The sequence below is a fragment of the Sarcophilus harrisii genome, chromosome 4, assembly GCF_902635505.1.
Source record: "Sarcophilus harrisii chromosome 4, mSarHar1.11, whole genome shotgun sequence".
Taxonomy (NCBI): domain Eukaryota; kingdom Metazoa; phylum Chordata; class Mammalia; order Dasyuromorphia; family Dasyuridae; genus Sarcophilus; species Sarcophilus harrisii.
Genome location: NC_045429.1, coordinates 33,245,590 through 33,268,406, shown reverse-complemented (window position 1 = coordinate 33,268,406; position 22,817 = coordinate 33,245,590). Strand labels below are relative to the sequence as shown.

General features: G+C 38.4%; 1 protein-coding gene across 4 annotated transcripts in view; it reads right to left on the bottom strand.

Moving 5' to 3' along the window:
• The window catches only part of ZNF644 (zinc finger protein 644), a 110,239-nt gene extending 94,020 nt beyond the window's left edge, over window positions 1-16,219 (bottom strand). For 2 of the 4 annotated variants that reach the window (XR_004234301.1, XR_004234302.1), the window contains exon 1: window positions 16,156-16,204. The gene's annotated coding sequence lies outside the window, so the exon portion shown is untranslated. Of the gene's footprint in view, window positions 1-15,621; window positions 15,751-16,155 lie in introns of those variants that run through there. The other 2 variants (XM_031969339.1, XM_031969341.1) reach the window with 2 other exon arrangements.
• Window positions 16,220-22,817: the final 6,598 nt, after the last annotated feature.

Here is a 22,817-nt window from a genome sequence, read left to right as displayed (position 1 = left end):
CTTTAGCAGTCTACACAGGAAGGGCTACTGAACAAGTCATCTATCTCCCCTAATATACACATAGCTTGTAATCACAACTGTTTCTCCTTCCTTTTTAATGTGTACAGGCCTGCAGCTCAAATGCTAAAATCAGTAATTCACTACAAAAAAAACTGATTTTAGAACATATTTTCTTACTTTTGATACAGAGGTGGTAGACTACATACTACTCTGTCGATTGCAGTGATTTGATTATCCTGATTTAATCCATAAGCATATATGTTTGCTGGATGGATCATGTAAGTGCTAAGAACAGAGAATACAAAGAAAAAGATCAAATAATACCTTTTCTCAAAAAGCTTCCTTTCTATCTAGAAAAACATCTCATTTGCCTTTTTGTCACTTCTGAGGCTGCCCCCTCTTCTGGTACAGGCCTTCAACACACACTTGTATTACTGCAACAGCCTGATTTGTTCTCCCAGTTCCATTCCAACCTCCTTTCTGTTACGTTATGTTCCCAAAAGTCAAACCATGTCACTCTCCTAATAAACTCCAGTGGATATCCTACCACCTAGAAGATAAAATGTAAGATGATACAACATTTTGGTACAGTTTTAAGTTAAAATTTGGGGGCACTGTGCATAAAATCCTCTTTGGGCTTTAAGCCCTTCATAACCCTGGTCTACCTTTGCAGACTTCTAATACCTTATACCATCCAGGGAAACGGTCTTCCTGGCTCCTCCTCTTAGATTACCTTCCAACTGTTCTCTCTGTCCTCCATTCCACACACACACACACCATACAATATATGCATAGAGTTTTTTTGAATCTTGTTTATTCCCTTAGAATGGAAGCTTTTTTTAGGATAGGGAATTTTTTTTTTTTTTGCCTTTTTTTATATCCCCAAGACTTAGCACAGTATCTAGTATGGGGTAAATGATTAATAAATATTTGTTGACTTGAGTACAGATTAGAGATATTTCTATAGCAATAACATAATCAATCCAAACAAGAGATAAATATATACAGGAGAGCAAAAGAATTTTTGTACAACCCAAATGAAAACACACAAATCCAATCTAACATCTATTTTGTCAAAAACTACAATGGAAAAATAAAGAATAAAATATTAATACCTTTTCTGTATATATCAATTAGTTAAGCTACAATTAATAAAATAATAAAAGGAAAGGACAACAAAGATTGTGGGTACTTATAATTTTAACATTAAAATACAAACATTGTAAAACAACAATCCTAATGTGGCAGATGTAATAGGGTGAACTGGAGTTTTCAAACTAGCTAACCTTGTTATTTTTTTTTAGCCTTCTCACACTTCACATTTATAGAACCTACAGCATGAAAAGGTTGTCATCAGGCTGTCATACATAAGGTTTCATTATTTGCTCAATAAGAATATTACAATTATTTGAATAACATGTTCAACATACTTTCATTTCAGTAGTTTCTTAAAATACACTATAAATTTCAAAGATATTATTTACACAGAATATTAATTCAGTAAGTCTTATAACTAAACGTGATGAAGCCTGTTCCCTTAAGGTACAAGTTTTAAAAGAGGATAGAGTTCAGAGATGTATGGGATAGATGAAATTAAAAAAAAAAAAAAAAACAAATGTTAGACTGAGTTTAGAATGATGACAGTTAGATGGTACAACAGTTTTGATTTCCGGGCTTTAGAAAAGCTTACAAAACATAAGCATATTTTATACAAAGTTCAAAAAGCTATTATCTCACAGATTTAAAGTTATTAAATTACTTCATAACCTTTATTAATAAATATTTTAATTACCACCAATATCACTTGAAAAAATTTATATCAAATCACTAGATAATTCTATTTCAATATACAAACTCTTGACATTAAATAATTAGGACAGGCTTTTCAAATTCTGAATTTTTAGGGTCCATATCAAAGTTTAGTAATTTAAAACCTTCTAAACATCTCCCAATGTAACATTCTTATCTTTCACTAAACCGAATCTCATTGGCTAAAACTAGGTTACTTGCCTCTTAAGTGAAGCACCCCAAAATTATTTCAACTCATACAACCCCATTCAGAATTAAATGCCACACTAAATAGCACTGAAATACTTGAAAAGAGTATGATGACATAAACAGTGCCTATAGAAGCTACCACAAAAGCTCTCAAAACTATATAAGGAGGAAATCCTAGACCTTCTCTAGCTACTCCCTGGCTGCCTGCCCAGAGAATTTTGTACAACACAGGAGTCAGACAATTCTTGTTATCTGTGCAAACAATTCACTATGAATTCTAAAAGAAAGTAACCTAATAATCTTCGTCAAGTTAACTTCTCACAGGTTACTATCACTGAAATTTGACAAATACAACAAAAGGGGTTGGCAGCAATCTAGAAAAACAAAAAGGCTGAACTACTATATAACTTCAACTGATTTGTACCATATTCATACACAACGCCAAACAAGGACAGAACCCTAAGAAACTCACGTACCCCCTTTCTCTATTAAAATAAAAATAAACAACTGAAGCTGACAATTTAGTAAATAAAAAAAACATTTTAATAACAATTTATTGAATATAGAGTGGGAGAATCTCCCTTCTCTCCCGCCCAAAAAATGATTTTGATTGATAAGGATTCCTTGTAAATAAGCTTTTGCAAAAAAGCAAAGTGAGTTTATGCTCAGAGTTGAGAGGCCCTTTCCTCTCATATATTCCCTTTTCGATACAGATATGCTGGGTACGTTTTTATTTTAAGTCAACTAACAAAATTCCTATGTAACATAATTATTTTACCACAATGCCAGTTAGCTTTTATCCAACCAAGTATGGTTAAATAAAATATTACTAGTCATCACCAAAGTCATGTGTGGCAGAGACCCTAAGCTTCTGAATGTTAGGCTAACAGAGCACAAGCCAGAAGAAATTTCAACACCAGTCAGGAAAAACTTTGAATACAAAGCCAGTGGAAGACAACCACTCTAAGTCAGAAGGGCTAACCTTTTCATGCTGTAAGTTCTATAAATATGAAGTGTGAGAAGGCTAAAGAAAAATCATACCGAATTTAATTGGCTCTTGTAACAAAAAAGGGACTGCAATACACACCTCACCAATTAAATCTCAGATCTTCAAAACATATGCCATATAGATTACCAACCAAATAACAAAATCCATAAGCAATGTAATTTGTCTTATGGGATAATTCAGAAAGATTTTGATATATTTTAGAATTATGATCATCAATTAATCATCTTATTTTTTAAAAATTCACAGAATCAGTTTTTTATTGTATGGAATTCAGCCATTTCTAAGATCAAAGGTATAAAGTTGGAAGAGACCTTGAAGTAAGAGAGTGGCTAAATTGTTTGCCCAATTCCACACAGGTTACAAAGTAAGGATTTAAATCCAAGTCATTTCGCTCCAAACAAGCATTTTCCAAACTCTACTATGCTGTCTCTTTTCTAGCGTACAGAATCACTAAATGGGGACAAGTCAATGATTGTGAAAATTCTCCAATGTCTCTTCCAACTTTTATCTTTTGTTCAATTATCGGTCAATATTTCTGCTAAAATTCATTTTCTGAACAAAAGAGAAGGAATATATTTTGTTCAAAAAGTGAATATGCATACACACATATATGTAATATACACATATAAGATATATAAAATTCCACGCCAAATGATGATTGCTTAAAGGAACTAGAGATGTTTTAACATGAAGAAGGTGGGCTTGAGTGGGGTCCTGAAATACACAGATCAAACAAAAGAGGGAATGGACATTTTCTACTTTTTTGTCTCATCTCACTTTTCTCCAATTCCTCATGCCCAAAACTTCCAAAGTGATATTCTATTTTTGAACCAAAGGAATGAAGCAGGTGGTTCCAGAGAATGTGAGCTGACCTGTGTATTAACTGATGCATAATAAAATAAGCAATCAGGAGTACAATTTTTTACAACATTTAATATTTAATACTGCAACATATTCAACACATATAGGATTGCTTGCCATCTAGGGGAAGGGGTGGAGGGAGAGAGAGGAAAAATCCGAACAGAAGTGAGTGCAAGGGATAATGTTGTAAAAAATTACCCTGGCATGGGTTCTGTCAATAAAAAGTTATTATAATAAAAAAAAAAAATGTGGTAACAAAAAAGAATTAACATTTAAAAAATTACTCTCAAAGCATTGAGAAACTGCTTAATACAGTGATAGTAGTATTTATTTTGGTTTTTTTAAGAGACAAGTAATTATTTCATTGAAATAGGGAAAATGCAGATAAAGAAACTTCCTCTACAAGAGGGGAATCTACTCTATAGTTTACAGCATTAAATGGAGTAGAGGTACTAAGAGGTTAAAGTGACCCAAACTCAAAGAGGGCCTCAAACCCTCTTTTGTTTTGGCTCTTCCGTACAACCTCTCAAAACATGCTCAAAGAAACCAAAATCAAGGAGACAAATTTGAAGACAACTGTAAAAATCCAGCCTATTTTTCAATCCACTTGTCTCTTCCAATGGGTTCTCAAAATCATAACCTTGATTCTTCACTTTCCCTCACTCCATATATCTAATCAGCTATTAAATATTCTACTTCTCTATCTTTTCTTACATTCATCATCTTCTTTCCATTCACCCAATTAATAGTCTCTGTCAGGCCTTCATGACTTCTAGGCCTGAACAATACCAAGAGCAGCCTAATTTGGCTCCAGGACTCAAGTCATTCCCTTCTCAAGTATTTTCTACCCAGATGCCAAAATGATATTCCTAAAACATAGGACTGTCTCATTTCAGTGCTCAAAAATTCCATTTCCCACTCTAATTATCAGTGGCTGCCCTTGTGCCTGGAATTCTCTCCCTTTTCATCTCCCTGTCCTGACTTCCTTCAAGTTTCAGCTAAACTACAATTCTATAAGAAAGCTTTTCTAATCTCCCTTTATGTCAGTGCTTTCTCCATACTGATTATTTTCTATTTATTTTGTCTAAAACGTATTTGTGCATAGGTGTTGCATGTTGTCTCTCCCACTTGACTGTGAGCTCCTTGAGAGCAGAAACTAATTTTTGCATCTCTTTGTATTCCCCGTATTTTTATGAGTTTGATCTCCAAATTTTTCTCTCACTCCCCAAGACTGCAAGCAATCTAATATAGGCTATACATGTACAATCATGTTAAATATATTTCTACGTTTTAAACAAGATTTTTTAATGTACTGATTTAACCACAGATTTATGCATCTTCCTCTCTTTTTAAAAATTCTTTCTTAGAAGAGATGTTTAAGAGGAAGAGTGATATAAAAAAATTTAAGTGATGCAAAAACACAAGATAACTTTTTAAAGAAATATTGGAGTCAAGAGAAAACGACTAGAACATCTACATTCATTTCACAAAGGAGGAATCTGAGATAGCAAGAGTTAAATGATTGGCCTAAAGTCAGAAGCCAGCTAGATTGCTGGTCACCTATCTCAGTACAACTGAATTGGACATCTTATCAAATGTATCCTCCTATCCATGCCCCAAATTCCCCCTACAACAATTTTTTCTTCCACAGAATCAGAGATATAATTTTGTAGATAAAAAATTACATTTCCCTCTAATTCAGTCTCCTTGTTCTTAAGAAGTTTTATTTTAATATTTTAGCATTGAATAAAAACGGCAAGCAAAACTAGTAGTTGATCATTCACATCTAGGGACAGTCATCTTTGAAAGATTTATATAAACCTAATACCATTCTGTCTGCCCACCTCCCTGGATCTCTCTCCTCTTCAGTCTTCCCTTCTTGAACATGGGACTACAGGATCTAGAAGACTGCCCTATCTAGGCCTGAACTATGCCTCAACTCCCCAATCCATCATGCCCAGAAGAACCTCTGTCTCTACCCTGTTTTTGTCTTCTTTCATTAGAATATAAGTTCTTGATGCTGAGTGAAATGAGCAGGACCAGGAGATCATTATATACTTCAACAACAATACTATATGATGACCAGTTCTGATGGACCTGGCCATCCTCAGCAACGAGATCAACCAAATCATTTCCAATGGAACAGTAATGAACTGAACCAGCTATGCCCAGAAAAAGAACTCTGGGAGATGACTAAAAACCATTACATTGAATTCCCAATCCCTATATTTATGCACACCTGCATTTTTGATTTCCTTCACTAGCTAATTGTACAATATTTCAGAGTCTGATTCTTTTTGTACAGCAAAATAACGTTTTGGTCATGTATATTTATTGTGTATCTAATTTGTATTTTAATGTATTTAACATCTACTGGTCATCCTGTCATCTGGGGGAGAGGGTGGGGGGGTAAGAGGTAAAAAATTGGAACAAGAGGTTTGGCAATTGTTAATGTTGTAAAGTTACCCATGCATATATCCTGTAAATAAAAGGCTATTTAAAAAAAAAAAAAAAGAAGAATATAAGTTCTTTGAGGAGAGGGAGCATTTTGCATGCTTCCATCTGTATCCCCAGCATCTACCTTAGTGACTGACACATGTTAAGTACCCAAATCTTGATGTTCCAAGTTTCAGTCATTATTGCTCCAAGATTCAGTTATGTCTCTCCAGTTATACTCTCCCAAAAAACTTCATCCACTGGTTTCATTATTACCTCTATTCAGATGCCTTCCAATTCCATCGATCAGTCTGACCTTTCTGCCAAATTCAAGTCACACATTTTTAACTCCTTGGTGGATGTTTCATCTTGCCATTATCTAAAACATATCTAAGATTCCATTTGGGTAATAAAGTGGGAAAGAAAGAGCACTGGATACAGTGTCAGCCAACTTGGGTTCAAATCCTAATTGAAATTTACTTAGTTGTATGATTACAAGTAAATCACAATCTGTTTTAGTTTCCCCATCTGTTAAATAGGAGTAATATTTGCACCACCTACACCCCACAGGGATTTTGTAAGGAAGCCATTTTGTAGATCATAAATGTCATTTTAGTACCATATGTTGTATGCAAACAATATTTACTAAACATTCATTAAATGTACTTATCTTTCTGTCCTTTTAGGTTGCCCTTGACCTCAGTATCTCAAAGAACATCTGACACAATCGCCAATTTTTCCTCCTGCTTGCTCTCCAGTTAGTCATCAAATCCTGCCCATTTCTTTTTCAAAAAGTTGCACCCAAACCTTCCTCTCTATTCTTTTTACTGCCACTTTTTCACCCATATCTAAGCTAACTGTATTAGTAATCTTCTAAACCTGAGACTTCAAACTCAAATAGAAATAGTCACTAAGCAGGACATAAGGATCTCTATGAGTGCATAATGATCTGGAAAATCACATGAACAATATCTATGTTTTACTGTGCATATTTTGTTAAATATTTCCATTATATTTTAATCTGATTCTGGCTGCTCTCAGGAATACTGAGGGGCTGCAGGGGGTATTGAGGGCTTTGTGTCTGATACCTCAATTCTAAATAGTTCCTTTATGTCCCAGTCTCTCCTCCAATCTAATACATCTTACAAATAACCACTGGCTCAATCTTCTTAAAAGATCACTTGAATTGTTTCATTTTCTTGTTCAAAAATCCTCTGTAACTATTTACTGCCTAGCAAATAAGACCATTTCCTTAGCCTAGCATTTAAATTCCTCTAGTCTTCCTCATACCATTCTACTCTCTATGCTACCCCCCAACCTTATGTTCCTATCAATCCTAGCATTTCTTGGCTAAAGCCATCTCCTCTCTATCCTCTCAAATCCTATCCTTCTTCCAAGAGTCAGTTTAATTTCCATTTCCTCCATGAAGCCTTTCCTACAACTCTCCCTTGTAGGAAGGACTAAAAGTATTGTCTCTATCATTCATTTGGTACTGCTGAAGTACTGCCTAGTTAGTTTTCTCTCTCAAGATTATGAGCTCTAGGAGAATACCACAGTTAGATGATCCTCATTGCTGAGTGACACAATTTACCAATATTCTGATTTTTTTCTCCCTTTAAAATCTACAAATTCGATTAAATTTGTATTATTTGATGGCCCACTATTACAACATTAATAATAACTATGAATCAACAGTGTGGTACATTAGTTTAATTATTCCATGCCATATCAAAATAACAAAGTTACTTTATACAACTGAAATAACAAAATTCAAGCTCAAGGAAAGGGTCAAGCATCTCAAGGGAAATAATGAAAAAGAATAGGAAAAGGGCCTACCTAGCAAGACAAGATCTCAGAATAATGATCATTAAAATTGGTACTGATTTTTTAAAAATAAAAAAGTATAACAGTATGAATAGATTAGGTACAAGAACATAGCAGAAAAAAAAAACCACTGGCATAAGGACTCACTCTTCAACAAAAACTGCTAGGAAACTGAAATTAGGTTTAGATCAACAACACACTACAATAAGCTCCAAATGGATACAAAACTCAGACATAATAGATTACACTAGAAACAGTTTAGTAGCAGGAAAGCAGATACCTTTAACGATTATGGACAGGGCAAAATTTTTGACCAACCCAAGAGAAAAAGAGGAAATAAAACAGGACAATTTTGTTTTAATTTTTTTTAAAGTGTTCTTAAAATTAGAAGGCAAAAAGTTAACTGGAGAAAAAAATCTTTGCACTAAGTTTCTTTTGTAAAGGTCTCTGATATCTAAGATATAGAGTGAACAAATTCTTCAAAAAATATGTATAGGAGATTATAAAGAGGAAAAAATATAACTTCATGAAAAGACATTCGAATATCACAAACAGAAAAATTCAAACTAAAACAACTAAGACTCTTCCTCATATTTATATGATTAACAAAGGTGACAACAAAAGAAATTAAATCATTGCCAGGTATGTAGAAGAAAGGCATCTTTGGTAGAGCTATAAGCTATTTCTGCCATTATGGAAAGGAATTTGGAAGTATATAATAAAAGTGATTAACCTATGCCTGAACTTTGACCCAAAGATACCCTGACCAGGCCCAAACCCCAAAAAGATCAAAAAAAGAAACTACAGTAACAAAACATAATGCAAGGAAGCACTTTTTATCATAGCAAAAATATATCAATCATGAGGCTGCTAAAAAAAATTACGGTAAGATAAAATGTAGTTTCAGAAAAACCTCAAAAAAAACTTTAAAAATTAAGTAATTGCAAGACTTTTGTGAACTTGATGTAGACTTAAGTAAGCTGAACCAGAACAATTATACAATCAATGGCTTCAACAGTATATAAAGAATAAACTTCAAAAGGACTATGACCAGGAAACTAATGGAGCATACTGCATGCCTCTTAGCAGAGAGGTAAGAAACCAAAGGTCCAAAATTAAGCCATATGAGCATCTTCATATGCATAACAACCAACATGGATTTTTTTGGTTTAGCTATGCTTCATTCCAAAGTAAATATTTTGGTTTTGGAGGGGAAGAGGGAAGAGGAATGACAATTAAGCATCTAATGCACAGGAGTGGGGAAGGGAAAGATTTCATGGTGTTTATATTACCCAAAAGAAAAGTATAAGGTGGTAGATAACCAAAGAAGATAAATTAATCTTAAGATTTCATTGAGAAACATAGTTTGGAAGACCAGGAAGTGACAATACCACTATAATCTATTCTACAGATATATTTCAAATATTGTGTGTAGGTATTTTTGAGTATCACATTTTACTAATCAGATCAATAAGCAGAAGAACGTGCAAGTACCATTACCAAATGGTAAAAGAATGATCCTGGAAAAAGTGTACTTTTTTTTTTGTCTGCAAAAGACAAGATTTAAGAGAGGGGGGAGGAAAGTAAGAGATGACAGGTATATTTCAAGTGATTGCAAGAAAAAGGATTAAACTTTATTCTTTTCAGCTCCAGAAAATAGAATTCAAAGCAACTCTTCAATTTCAGGAATTAGTCTAAAGAGAATTTTTTAGCCATTAGAATTATCCAAAAGTGGAAAGAGCTATTTCAGGAGATCGTGAGCATCCCTTCACTAGAGGTCTTACATCAAAGACAAATCATTTGTCTTGGATGTGGCAGAGGGAATTCTTGTTCAGGAACAAGTTAAACTACATAGCCTCTGAGGTCTTTTCCAACTGAGATTCTGTGAACTAGATAAAAGATTAAACAAAGCTCATAACATGTCAAAGTATAAAAATATCTAAAGAAGTTTGTTTCAGATGAGCACATTTTCAAAATTTTAGTGTTATTACATTCCACTTATAATTTATCCTTTGAATAAATGACACTGGAAAACCTCGAATCAGAGAGAGTATCAGATCTGATTTAGTCGCCCCCTACCCCCACCCTTTTCTGCACTGTAATAGCAAAGCAAAACAACCTTCATTTCAGCTAGTGGCCTTGCACCAATTCAACAACCAAGACAAAGGTTCTTCTATAATCCTATGAATAAACAATGTGCATTTTTAAAATGATATCCTAAATATATTAGGAACTAAACAATACCTATGAACTATCAATTTTTTAAATTAATCTTCAGACTTAAATAATTATTGTCATTGGCAGTCTTATCACTCTAAAAGTTTAAAAGGTTTTGGAATTTTTTGCGTGGATTTTCTGGGGGTGGGGGGATTCCCCGTTATAAAAAAAGACAAGACAGAGAGATAATGCTATATGTCTGTATGTCAAAAGCACATACAAAGAAAAACATGACCAGATCAGGCAAGTGCTATGAGGAAAATCATCTATTTGTCTCAGACTATCTGCAGTTTGGAAGAGTTTTATGTGGAATCCATAGTGGGATCTAAACAAATGAGGTGTGACTATTAATGACATTAGATCACCACTGGAAGGGGCACCAACACATCAATGAAATGAACCTCTGGAACTAAATATTATATATTCAGGATCCCCTTGTAATTTCAGTAGAATATATTAAATTAGTTGGAATCAGTCATATTTATTTCAATCTATTTCACACAATATCCTTTATCTAAGAACTGAAAAAATATAGATTAGAATACACAAATTATGTCAGCATCTATCAAGAGTAAGGATGGATTACAGTCATTGCTACATTTTCCCCAAAAACCTTAATCAAGAATTTTGAATGATGATGAAATAGGAAAAACACACATTAGGGGGGAAAGCTGCCATGGAAAACAAGATTAGAATTTTAACCTTTTTAAAAATAGCTAAACTGAAGCAAACATTGAGGTATTTCTTGAGGTTTTTAAAAAGAGTTTCAAAAAAGTTATTATTTTATCACCTGTAAGGATAACAGGTCTTCTAGAGAATGATACACATGCAGACTAGGCTTTATTACACTTCCAAATAATTTAAATGTGTTCCTAGCCAATTTCAATCTTGCCACAAACTGAAATAAGCTCTCGATCAATACACATTTGTACCTTTTAATATGATTTAAGATTCAAGAAAAACAAAACTACAAATTACTATATGCAAAACATAAGTCAATTTCCAGATGATTCCAGTTTCTTATGTTTCCAAATATGGACTGGAGAGGTGAAGTAAAGAATAATAAAGACAATAATGGTGGAATAGAAATTTGAAAGCTGAGGGGAAAAATAAATATAAAATAACCAACGATTTGGGAAACTCAGAGTTTTGCCTTCCTAAAACTTACTGTTCTTTAAACTTTACCAAGTAATTTATATGTACAGACACATCTCATCTAGCATCCATTTACTCTCAGTGCTTACCTACCTACCCCTTCTCCCAAAAAAAAAAAAAAAAAAAAAAAAAATCGGCTTACTTTCCTTCTCTATCCTCACTATAAGGCTCTTATTAAATTGTTCTATCTCTTTTTTTCCTAGACTCTCTCAAATTCCAAATTAATACTTTCCCTTGTAAAAAAAACAAAATCAGAACCTCTTCACAATCTCTTAAATTCTGATTGTAGAACAATTTCAAATAGTAAATCTACAACTAGCAAATCTGAGGCCAGTAAAGTTAAACAGCCAAGCTACCCAATAATCCCAAGAAACAAAGAGAAATGAGATATCACCACCTACTAGAATACCTTTTCTTAGGGTTCCATCATTCATAAAGCCCTCTGTCCTAAAACAAAAACAAAACCAAAAAATCTAAATAAACAACAATAACAAAAGCAAGTTATTGTTTCAAATAGACAGCAAGGTGAACTGATGCTAGAAACAGGAACCCAATACAAAAGAATCTTAGATTTGAAGCCAGAGGACCTGGTTTTGAATCCTGAGTTTCAGATCCACCCCTTTTCTCTCCTCTGACACTGCCACCACCATAGTAGAGGACCTCCTCACCTCACATCTGGACTATTACTATTGTATTAGACCAATTAGTCCCCTTGCCTCAAGTCTCTCCTTACTCCAATCCATCTTTCACTCAGTTGACAAATTAAGTTTCCAAAAGAGCAACCCCCCACCCCCATCCCCACCCCAACACACTCACTCACCCACACACACACACACACACACACACACACTCACACTCACACACTCTCTCACTCTCTCTCATCCAGTGACACTTGACCTCTTTGCTAATCTTTGCACAAGCCACTTTTATCTGTACACTTGAGGCATTTTCCTCCATGCCTGCAAAATTCTCCCTCGTTATGAACTTCTGGTTTGTCTTACTTCAAGTCTCAACTCAAACTCCATCTTTTAAGAGAAGCTTTTCTAGATTCCCTTAAATGCTAGTGACTTTCCTCTATTATTTCCCTTTTATCCTACAATTTGTACAGTTAATTAGAATGTTATCTTCTCCCATTAAACTGTGAGCTCCAGGACAGAAGCTCTAGCCTCTTTTTGTACCCCTAAGGCTTAGGGTGGTTCCTGGCAGGTGCTTTATACAGAAAGCCTGACTTTACCACTTAAATACCAGCATGACCTTAGGCACTTAACCGGTTCAGGCCAAAGTTTCTTCAAGAGTAAAAACAAAAGTGCTTTCTCACTATGGAATATCCATCCCCTCCAGGCTTTGCTTCCGATTTTCCTCACTTCATTAACACCACAGTGTCAAATTCAGTTAGAAATGGATCCCAGTGCTTAAAGAGTGCTTTAGAAAATCACAAATAACATTTGTATATTTCATTTATTTTTAAGGCCTGAAAAAACACACACATATATATGCATACATACATATGCACGTGTCTACTCTTACAACTACAAACTAAGATAATTAAAATCACCTGATAAAATTATGGTATTAAAAACTTGAGAAAAATGAAATCACCCTAATTAAAAATGAAAGATCAGCCTAACTAAAGAATTTATGCAATGTTTAACTGCTCAAAAACAATAACAACAACAAAAAATGAAATTCTATGTGCCACAGGGAATGACTTCACATCTAATTTTCTGACAGCTATTAAATCAATCAGCATTTATTAAACATGTACTATATGCTAAGGAAAGTAGGCACCAAGAATATAAAGACAAAAGTCAACCAGTCCTGGTCTTCCAAGAGTTTACCATCTACTGATTGAGGCAGTAAGTTCATGATCTGTATATAGGTGATTTGAGTCACTAGCAACCCAACAGTAAAAAGTAAAAGGCTTCATGTAAAAAGTTGTGTAGGGAAGATCCAGAGGAAAACTATGAATTCTAAGAGAAGGCATTAAGAAGAAAATGCATTGCAGACATGGAATCACAGCCAGTGCAAAGGCACAGAGGTGGGTAAGGACAGTCTCACTTGACCATACAGTGGATGGAGAAGAATAAAAAATACAAGGACTGAAGGGTAGGTTGGAGTCAGATTAAGAGCTTTTTGATTCTAGAGGTAACAGGAAACACTAGAGTTGATGAAATAAGGGGAGTGATCAATTTACATCTTAGAAAATTCACTTATAAGTTAAATCTATTACTTAGATTTCCCCTACACAAGTAATCAACTAGCTGCAATTCGGGTCTTAAAACTACTCATCAAACATGAAAGACTGAAGAAAATAGTAAATCTAGAATGCTCAAGGTGAAATATACATATTATTCCGATTCACTTTGACACTATTTCTAGGTTTCAAGATTGAGTTGGTTTAGGCTTCCTCCACCTAATTTGATTACTCTGCACTAACCTGGTGAAACTAGCCCCTTTAAACTTATTGGGCTATATCTCAAACAAAATTATTCCTACTGTCTCATACTCAACACACTTCCAGGCTGCTTCTGTGGAAAACTCTAAGACTCTTAAGAGCCAAGCAATTGCCGTGATTTCACGTTCACCCAACAATGAAGCTTCAGCATGCATAAGACGACTTCGTGGAAGTTTTCTGCCCAAGCTTCCACAAAGAGAAAAGGCTCTGGCAAGCATCTCCATCTAGATCTTGGGGGTATCATTGCGCCTCAGTGACCTGAATCCAAGTCTTCTACTAAATCAAGTGTGAATGCCTCTATACAGGGCAGCCTCTATTCTATAACCAACAAAAAAGGATTTCTACATCAGACAGTTTAGTCAAACATTTTGAGAGGTCAGGATTACCTATGAAAATCTTCTATAGTTCTCTATTTTATGTAAAACGGCATTTGAATTTGCTTCTGCTCTGAAAGCTTTTTTAAAGTATCATACAAAATCAAACTTGAAAGGTTTCAATTTTCTCTAAAGCCATATTTTCATTAAAGAATATTACATGCTAAATATCCTTTCCTGTAAATGTCTCCCTAAAAAACTTTTTTCTCCCAAGTGGAAATTTCATTTTTGCATCACAGAAGCATGGAATCAACGGGAGCATTGACAAGTAAGATGAGGCCCAACTTTCCTAGACTCCAATGGTGTCAGAGTAAGACAGAAAAGGCTCCCTGTGGGCAGCTGACTCAGAATAATCTTATCCGACTTGTACTACATATTTGTGTGAACCATTTCTCAATCACAACTCAACGACAGCACATTTTGGTTAAAAGGGCAGGCGGACAATAAGTTTGCACCCCTGGGAGATGCTCCTTCTCCTAGTTCTGAGAACTCGGCCCCAGGAAAACGCTTTGGCGTCTGGTCGGAAAGCCTTTTACTTTCCTCGACTCCCTTTCGGTGACTGGAGGCCAAAGCATCTTTTCCGTAATCCCGACCACATTTCTAGGCTATCGGGGGAGAGGGGAGGGGGGTGATAACAACAAAACTAGCTCCGAAGTGAAAGAACGCTACGGGGTGGTCCCTTCCACTTCGGGGTCCCCGGCAGAGCGAGCGGTGGGATTCGGCTCTTCCTTCGCCACGAGTTCCTCTGGCAGGTGGAGAACTTTACACAGTTTCCCGGCTGCGTGATCTTAGCGGACCGCAGAGGGGATGCCCTCGCGCGGAGGTACTTTATTTGGGGTCTAAGAGCGAGCGGCTGCCAATGCGCCGCACCGGGGATGCCTCTATTCCCGCAGCCGCCGCCCCTCCCGGGGTGCCCGCCCGCGGGGGATGGAGGGAGGGCCCCGTCCCACCCCGGGCTCCCCTGCGCGGTGGCGCGGCCGCTAACGGCGCGGCTTCACGCCCCCGGTGACCGCGCATCAGGGGCGTCCCCTCCACTAGAAGTTTCCCCAACTCCCCCCACTGCCCCGGGGCCAGCGCGGAGCAAACTTTCCGACCAAAGTTACGGAGCTCCGCGTCCGGCCCAGCCCACGGAGCCCGCGACCGCCGAAGGGGAAGCAAGGGAAGGGGAGCGGGCCCGGGCGGGGGCCGCCGCCACCCGTTACTCGGCGCTCGGCAATGGCGCCCGGGAGCCGCGGCCCCTTCCTCCGCTTCCCCGCCGCTCACTGGCTGCGCCGCTTCATGTGACTCCGCACCTCGTCCGGCTCGGCTCGGCCTGGCCTAGCTCGGCCCGGCCCGGTCCGGTCCGGTCCCTTTGTGTGAGCCCGTCCGCTCGCTCGCTCGCTCGCTCGTTCCAGCGGCCGCCGAGCCCCCAGAGCTGCCACGGCCCGCCCCGCCCCACCCCGCCCCACCGCCGCCGCCGCGGCCCCGGGCTCACCTCAGACTCCTCCGCCCCCCGCGCCCGCGCCCGCGCCCGCGACCTCCGCCTCCTCCGCTGCCGCCGCCGCCGCCGCCGCGACCCCGGCCCCGAACCCCGGCCCCGGGCTCCTTGTGCCGCACCAGCTCCGCCTCCTCGGCCGCCGCCGCCGCCATCTTAGCCTGTGCGGCAAAACGCGTCCTTTGGGATGGAAGGGACCCGGCCTGGGGCGCCGCGGTCAGGGCCCCAGCTCTGGGGGACGGCCCCGCCCGAGTCCTTCCGCCCCCCTCAGGCCCGCTGCCGCCTCAGCCCCAGGGCCCGAAACCCGCTCGAGGGCCGGCGAATCCGACCAAGTCCCCCCCCTGAAACTCACAGTTTGGTGCCGTGTGCGTCAAACCGAGGCGACGTTGCGAGCGCGCAGCGTCCCCGCGTCACGCGCCGCCCTGTACGCGCCGCGCCTCCTCGGCTCGGAGAGGGGGGCCGGGAAGTGGGGGAACCTCTCTCCGGGATCGAACGGACCTCTGCCGCCGGCCCCGGGGGCGCCAGTGCGCAGGCGCGCCGCTTTCCCGCCTCGGCTCTGTCCGCTAGTGCTCGGGGCAGCTCTAGCTCCTCGGCCGCCACCTCGTGCTGGAGGAGCAGCCAGCCGGGGCTCCCCCCACCCCACCCCCCACCCCCGCTGCTCTCGGCGGCTCCTGACCCTCCGAGGAGGAGGGGACCTAAAAAGGCCGTCTCCCGCTAGCCCACACGGCGGCACCTGGGCCGTGCCCCAGCCGAGCACGAGGCCCCAAGGCCCTTGGCCTCGATGGCCTGCCTGGGTCTTGGTGCGTGGCTACAAAGGGCCGCCTGAAAAAGCAACTTAAATTATGTCGGGCTTCAGGAGGCTTCGAGGTCGTGGTCATCGAGGCCAATTCCCAGAAAATCTCTTTAAAGCAGATTCTCATCCAACCAGCTTCTAGAATTCGCCTCTCCTCCGAGACTGCCTTAATTACCTGGGTACAGCCCTTGCCCTGGTGCGCTGCCCCGGAGGGGGGTGGGGGAAGGGGCCGTCTCTGCCTGCAGCTCGCGCTTGGGGCTGGGTCGATTAAACCTGGCAAGACTCTGGAAATGCAGGGAAAAGCAGGAAGGGGTGCCCGGAGGGAACCTCCACTTACTGGAGGAGGCACGCAGAGGTGAAACGCACAGCAACCTGAAGAGAATCTGGGAGAAGACACCCGGGGCACAAGAAAGGGGAGGGGTCTCGTTCCTTCTTGCCTTCACTTTCGAGGCGCCAATCACTGGGGAAAACAATAAAGGAAGAAACAGTATCTGCCCTCCTGGAGGTTACAGTCTAATGGAGGTGCTGTGCTGAGGAGGGTTATGAGACTGCAGCTGACCAAGAGGTGGGGACTTGCAGGTCTGGAGGGCTAAAATGACTTGAAAGATGGCGAATTGGCAGCTGTTCATTAAGCTGCGATGGTCAGAACAACAATAGGGCCTGCCTGACCTCAAGGAGTATTAGGCCTGATAAAAGCCATAGAGTCATTTTGTGTCAGATTCATTAAGAAAGGGTCCAGGGCTCCAGGTCACCAGTATAGGTCATACTCACCTGTAAAATGAGAAGGTTGGGCTAGACAGACTCTATTTAGAATAGGAATGTATTTTACAAATAGAAGTGAAACAACTTGTCCCAGGTCCCATGGGTAGGTAGTAAATGCAAGTCAAAATTCAAATTCTAGTCTTCTGACCTCAAAGTCATTGCCTTCCACTATTATGTTTGTTCAGTACATAAACAATTTGAATTTTTTTTTTTCATTCTTCCCTCTAGCTTTGAGAGCCTCATTTGAATCTGAGAGCGAGCAGGAACTTCAAAAGGGCCATCAAGACCATTTCCATGTGCAAAAGAAACACCCCCACGACATCCCCCCCAGGGGATTTTCCTCTCTATTAACCTCTCAATAAAAAGCCCTGACCTTTCCTCTGCACCTCAATCCCTTTCTAATAATCCTACATCACACTGGGGAAAAGTACCCCGATGTTGTAAAAAACCAGATCAGGTTTCCAGAAAACTTTATTAACCAGCTGAATGATTTTGGATTTGCCACTTTCTTATTTCTTATGTAGGGTGTTACACAGGGTGACCACAGTGGCTCAATGTTTTAAAAAGGAGGAGAGGCATTATCAGAGTTAGCTACTCTTGGTAGAGTCCATGGATGTGGACATTCTGTTAGGATTAGAAATACTTGCTGAGCCGGCCAGTTTATGCCTTATGCTTATGAACAATTAAGTTTCACTGATCAGGAGTTTGAAAAGAAGGAAATGTACACATCCCACTCAATCTAAAATGAGGGCATTGCCATTGATGGGTGTTTAAGGTTAATTCATATTCTAAAATTGTCTATTTCAATAGCCACAAATAATTAATTACTAAAGAAATCTACATTGGTGATGTGTAATAAGAGCGGTAGGGGACCTGTCTACTAAGTCCAACTATGCCCCTTGCTTGATACCTCATCTAATTATTCAGCCAGCATTGAGTTCTTATCCTGGCATCAGTCAAAGCTGTGAAAGGGTAAAAAGATATTACAAGAGTGTCCTAGAGAAATAATTAAATGTCTACTCTATGACAGGCTAACTCTGGAGGTACACAAAAGGGCAAAAACGCAATTCCTGCCCTCAAGAAGTTTCTCGTGAGCAAAATAACACATACAGATCATCACTATAAGGTAAATACAGAGTAGATGGAAGATAATTATAAAAAGAATGACCCAAATAACATTCCAAACTTTAAAGTTTAGTCTATTTTTTTCACAGCTCCGAGGCAAGAAACGTATTATTAATCCCATTTTATAGATGAAGAGAGAAAAAGTGACTTGCTTAGCGTCACACAGTAAGGAAAGGACTCATAATCCAAGCCTTGGATTTCAAGACTAATGTATTTTGCAGTACAAAGAGTTTTAGAATAAGGGAGAATTGTAAAGGGAGAATTTTAATAGAAGGCTGGAGGAAACAGATATATCTACTACAGACAGAGCTTTCTCTAACTCTTAGTTTCTCATTATATATAATGAGATAATGTATGTAAAGCACTTTGTAAACCTTAAATGTCAGCTATTATCATTATTATATATATTAGCACTAAAATTACTTGCCAATAGTTGCATTTTTTCCTTTTTTGACAAGCACTTAATAATAATAATAATAATACCATACATTCGTGCAGTATAAACGGTTTTACCTCAATTATGTCATTTGATTCTCCCTACTACCTGAGTAAGGTAGTAATATTAATAGTTCCTACCTGAGTAAGGAACTATTATTATCCCCATTTTATAGATGAGAAAACTGAATGGGGGAGGGGGGAGGATGATTAGATGACTTGCCCAGAATTATATATTTAATAAAGGTCTGAGGGATTTCAAACTTTTAGCTTCCTGATTCTTCCTGTTACTGAATTCTATCCACTATGTGGTGGCTCATCTTAATTAGGGCCCATTCACAGCATTCTGATCTGGAGATAGAAACAAAAAATTACAGAAATATAAAAGTGATACTTTTATTATACCTTCTTGGGGTTCCATCCTAGTTCCTTGATGACAAGGAGTTATAATCTACCATCATAGAAACTTAAATTTGTAAGGAACCTTAGCCATCCTTCTAGTCTACCTCTCAAGGCAAGAAGCTTCTCAGTTCCTGACATCTCTGACAAGGGAACAAGGAATCTGTCCAATGGGCCCACACCATCAGACATGGTGGCTTCTTCTGTTTTTGAATAGATGAAACGAAATTCTTCCTAATAATAAGTTGTAATCTATTTCTATGTAACTTCCACATTTAATTTGTCAACAAGTCATCAATAAAATATATACAAATATATATGTATATGTGTGTATACATATATATACCTATGTGCTATATATGTGTGTGTATATGTGTATATATATATATATACCTATGTGCTATATATATATATATATATATATGTATGTATATATATATATACATATATATATATATACATACATATATATATATATATATATATATATATGTATGTATATATATATAGCACATAGGTACTAAGTGCCAGGCATTATGCAAAGCTCAGGAAAAAAAAATGTACAGAAAATAAGTTAGGACCTAACCTCAAGGAGCTTACATTATATTCAAAGAAGAGTCAAATATAGAAGCTGAAAAAAATGGGGAAAGGTGAGGAAAGTGCTGGGGGAGGGGGCAAAGGGAGAGAAGAGGAGATTGAGAAAGTTTGGATAGTCTGATATATTCAGGAGGGAAACACAGACTTGGCCAGCCTGAGCAGCCTCCTTCAAAAAAGTTCTGGAAGAAATCAGCCAATTCCCACCATAGAAATATATTGTTTCTAGCTGATAGAATATTGGAAGAGAACTGTCAATTATTCCTCAATTCTTGTCTTTATAATTCAACAATTCAATCTTTTTTAAAATGTGCAAGATGCTGGTCTGGCACCAGAGATACGAAAACCTCAATCCCTTAATGTCCCCACATCAAGAAGCTTGCATTGTTCAGTCTAAACATACCTGGTTATTTTAGGTGCCCACCATAGGACGTGACTTTGAGACACTGTCCCCAAATACAGCTTTTCAATGTCCGTCCTAAAATGTCATGGCTAGAACAGGACACAATACTCCAGTTGTGACCTGTCCAACAACTTGATTTTCCTTGAAGTAGAAGAACTGTAATGGAGGACCCCAGAGTAACCCATGGAAAAAGAGCCCATATACAGTAAAATCAGGCAATTCATCAATATATAATTAAATGATAAGTTGTATAATTAGGACTATTGGAATTTCACAGAAGAGAGAGCCAATGAGAATAAAAGAACTATTCTTTCTGAGGCTCAGCAACCATTCATTCCTTGATACCCCTTACATTATTGTCTCCTATTGTTATTTAATTAATGTATTATCAGTCAATTAACATTAATTAAGCACTTAGTATATGCCTGGAACAGTGCTAGGTCTACAAAGGTAAAAGACATCCCCTGCCTTCTTCAGTCAAATATAAGACACTACTACAAATAACTACATACAAACAAGATATATTGCTGGATAGATGGAGAGTAATTAACAGAAGAAAGATACTAAGATGAAAGGAGACCTGAAAAGGCATCTTGCAGAAGATGAGACTTCAGCAGAGACTGGAGGGAAGCCAGGAAGTGGAGATGAGAGGGAAAGAGCTTCGACATTGGGGAGAGCCAGTGAGAACAGCTGGAGTCTGAAGATGGAGAGTATCCTGGCATGTTAAGGAAACAGGCCATGTTTCTGGCCCACAGAGTATGTTGTTTCCTCAACTGGAGTCTAATTGAATAGTAAAATGTAAATTCCCTGAGTTTGGACATTACCTAGTTGTTTTTGTCTTTGCATCTCCAGAGCCCAGCACAGAATTTTAATCAATGCTAGTTTAATTGAATTGTAAACTCTCAGGATATAAGGAACAACCTTCATACTTCTTTGTGGTTGTTTTTTTTTAATATACTTGATTGATGCTTTCTGTCTTCACATCAAAGTCATTTAACACCCTTCTACTCTCTGAATTAAGCCTTTCATTGTGACAAAATAAATTGAACAAAGCCCCTAATTTACCATTCTGTTCTAAAAAATCTATACTGGACTTCAAATTGTGAGTGTATCAAAGAAACTTTAGGAAGTCTGGTGAAGCCTATGGTACGTTTTTCAAAATAATATTTCCTAATATATAAGAAAAATGCATAGGGTTACAAAGGAAAATAATGCTCTTGAAATAAAGAGGTATTTTTCCCATGTCTCTTTTGTAATCCATCCAGATCCTTTGGGTATTCATGACCCCAGATTCTGAGTCACCAATCTATATAATCCACACAGATGAGTAGTATTGGAGAGGACATCTGATCTTGAGTAAGGAAAGCCTGTGTTGTGAATCCTGTATCAGATATTAACTGGCTATGAGGCCGTGATCAAGGGATTTACTTTCTCTCTGCCTCAGTTGTGGCTTCTGTAAAATAGGATTTGTAGTACTTTCCTCATGGAGTCATTGTGAAGTCTCAAATTAAATTGGATGATAAAGGTAAAGCAGTTTGGAAAAGAGAAATAAATTTCTGTATAAATTTTATCTATTATTATGTTCTGTTTCCCTACTGTATCCAACCTTGTATGTAACATAAAATAAACACTCAACAAATATTTCCTGATTTGAGATAAACTTTGAAGAATAGGTAGGATTTGGAGAGCTAGAGGGACTTATTATATATTACATTCCTTCACCGTTTCTACAATCCAACTAATAAATAATAAATGCTTGTTGAATGATGGAGGTGTAGTAAGGATAATACCATCAGCAAAGGCACAGACTGGAAATCTGCATGGTGTTCTCATAGGGTTTAGCTGTGTTAGAAAGAAAGTTTATCAAAGAGAGGTAAGAAAGGTGGTTGTCACAGAGGCACCAAGTTAAGAAGGGCCTTAAACACTAAGCAAAGGAGATTAGAATTTAATACATACAAGAATGGGGAATAGTTTATGAGCAGAAAAATGACAGGATACAATTCAGTGAACATTTATTAAGCCTTGGTTATGTACAAGTTACTGGACTGAACAAAATGAATAAAACACAAGTCCTTCAAGGATTTTCTAATCTGGAGGATAGGTCAAGGAAAAAACACACAGACAACTATATTATAAAGGAGAAAATGAGAGGTGCAATAGAGAGGTATACAGGTCAGAGACACTGAAAATTGTGACCCAAAAGAAGCCACATAAAGTACTGTTTGAAGAAAACTAATCTGCCAAGGGGGAAAAAACCTAGGAAAATGAGGAGCTTTCAAAGCTTCCATCAGTAATCCACCAGTGAAGAAGTGGGTTAAAGTGATGGCAATAAGAAGGGAGAAGAACAGACAGCAACAACAGATATTTTGAAGGGAAAATCAATAAACCTTAGGGACTGAGTTGAATGATGAGGGGAATAGACAACTCTAAAATTTCAAATGGAAGAGAATAAAAGAATGATGATGCCAGGGAAGTCGGATGAAGGAAATGAATAGAGTGAAGG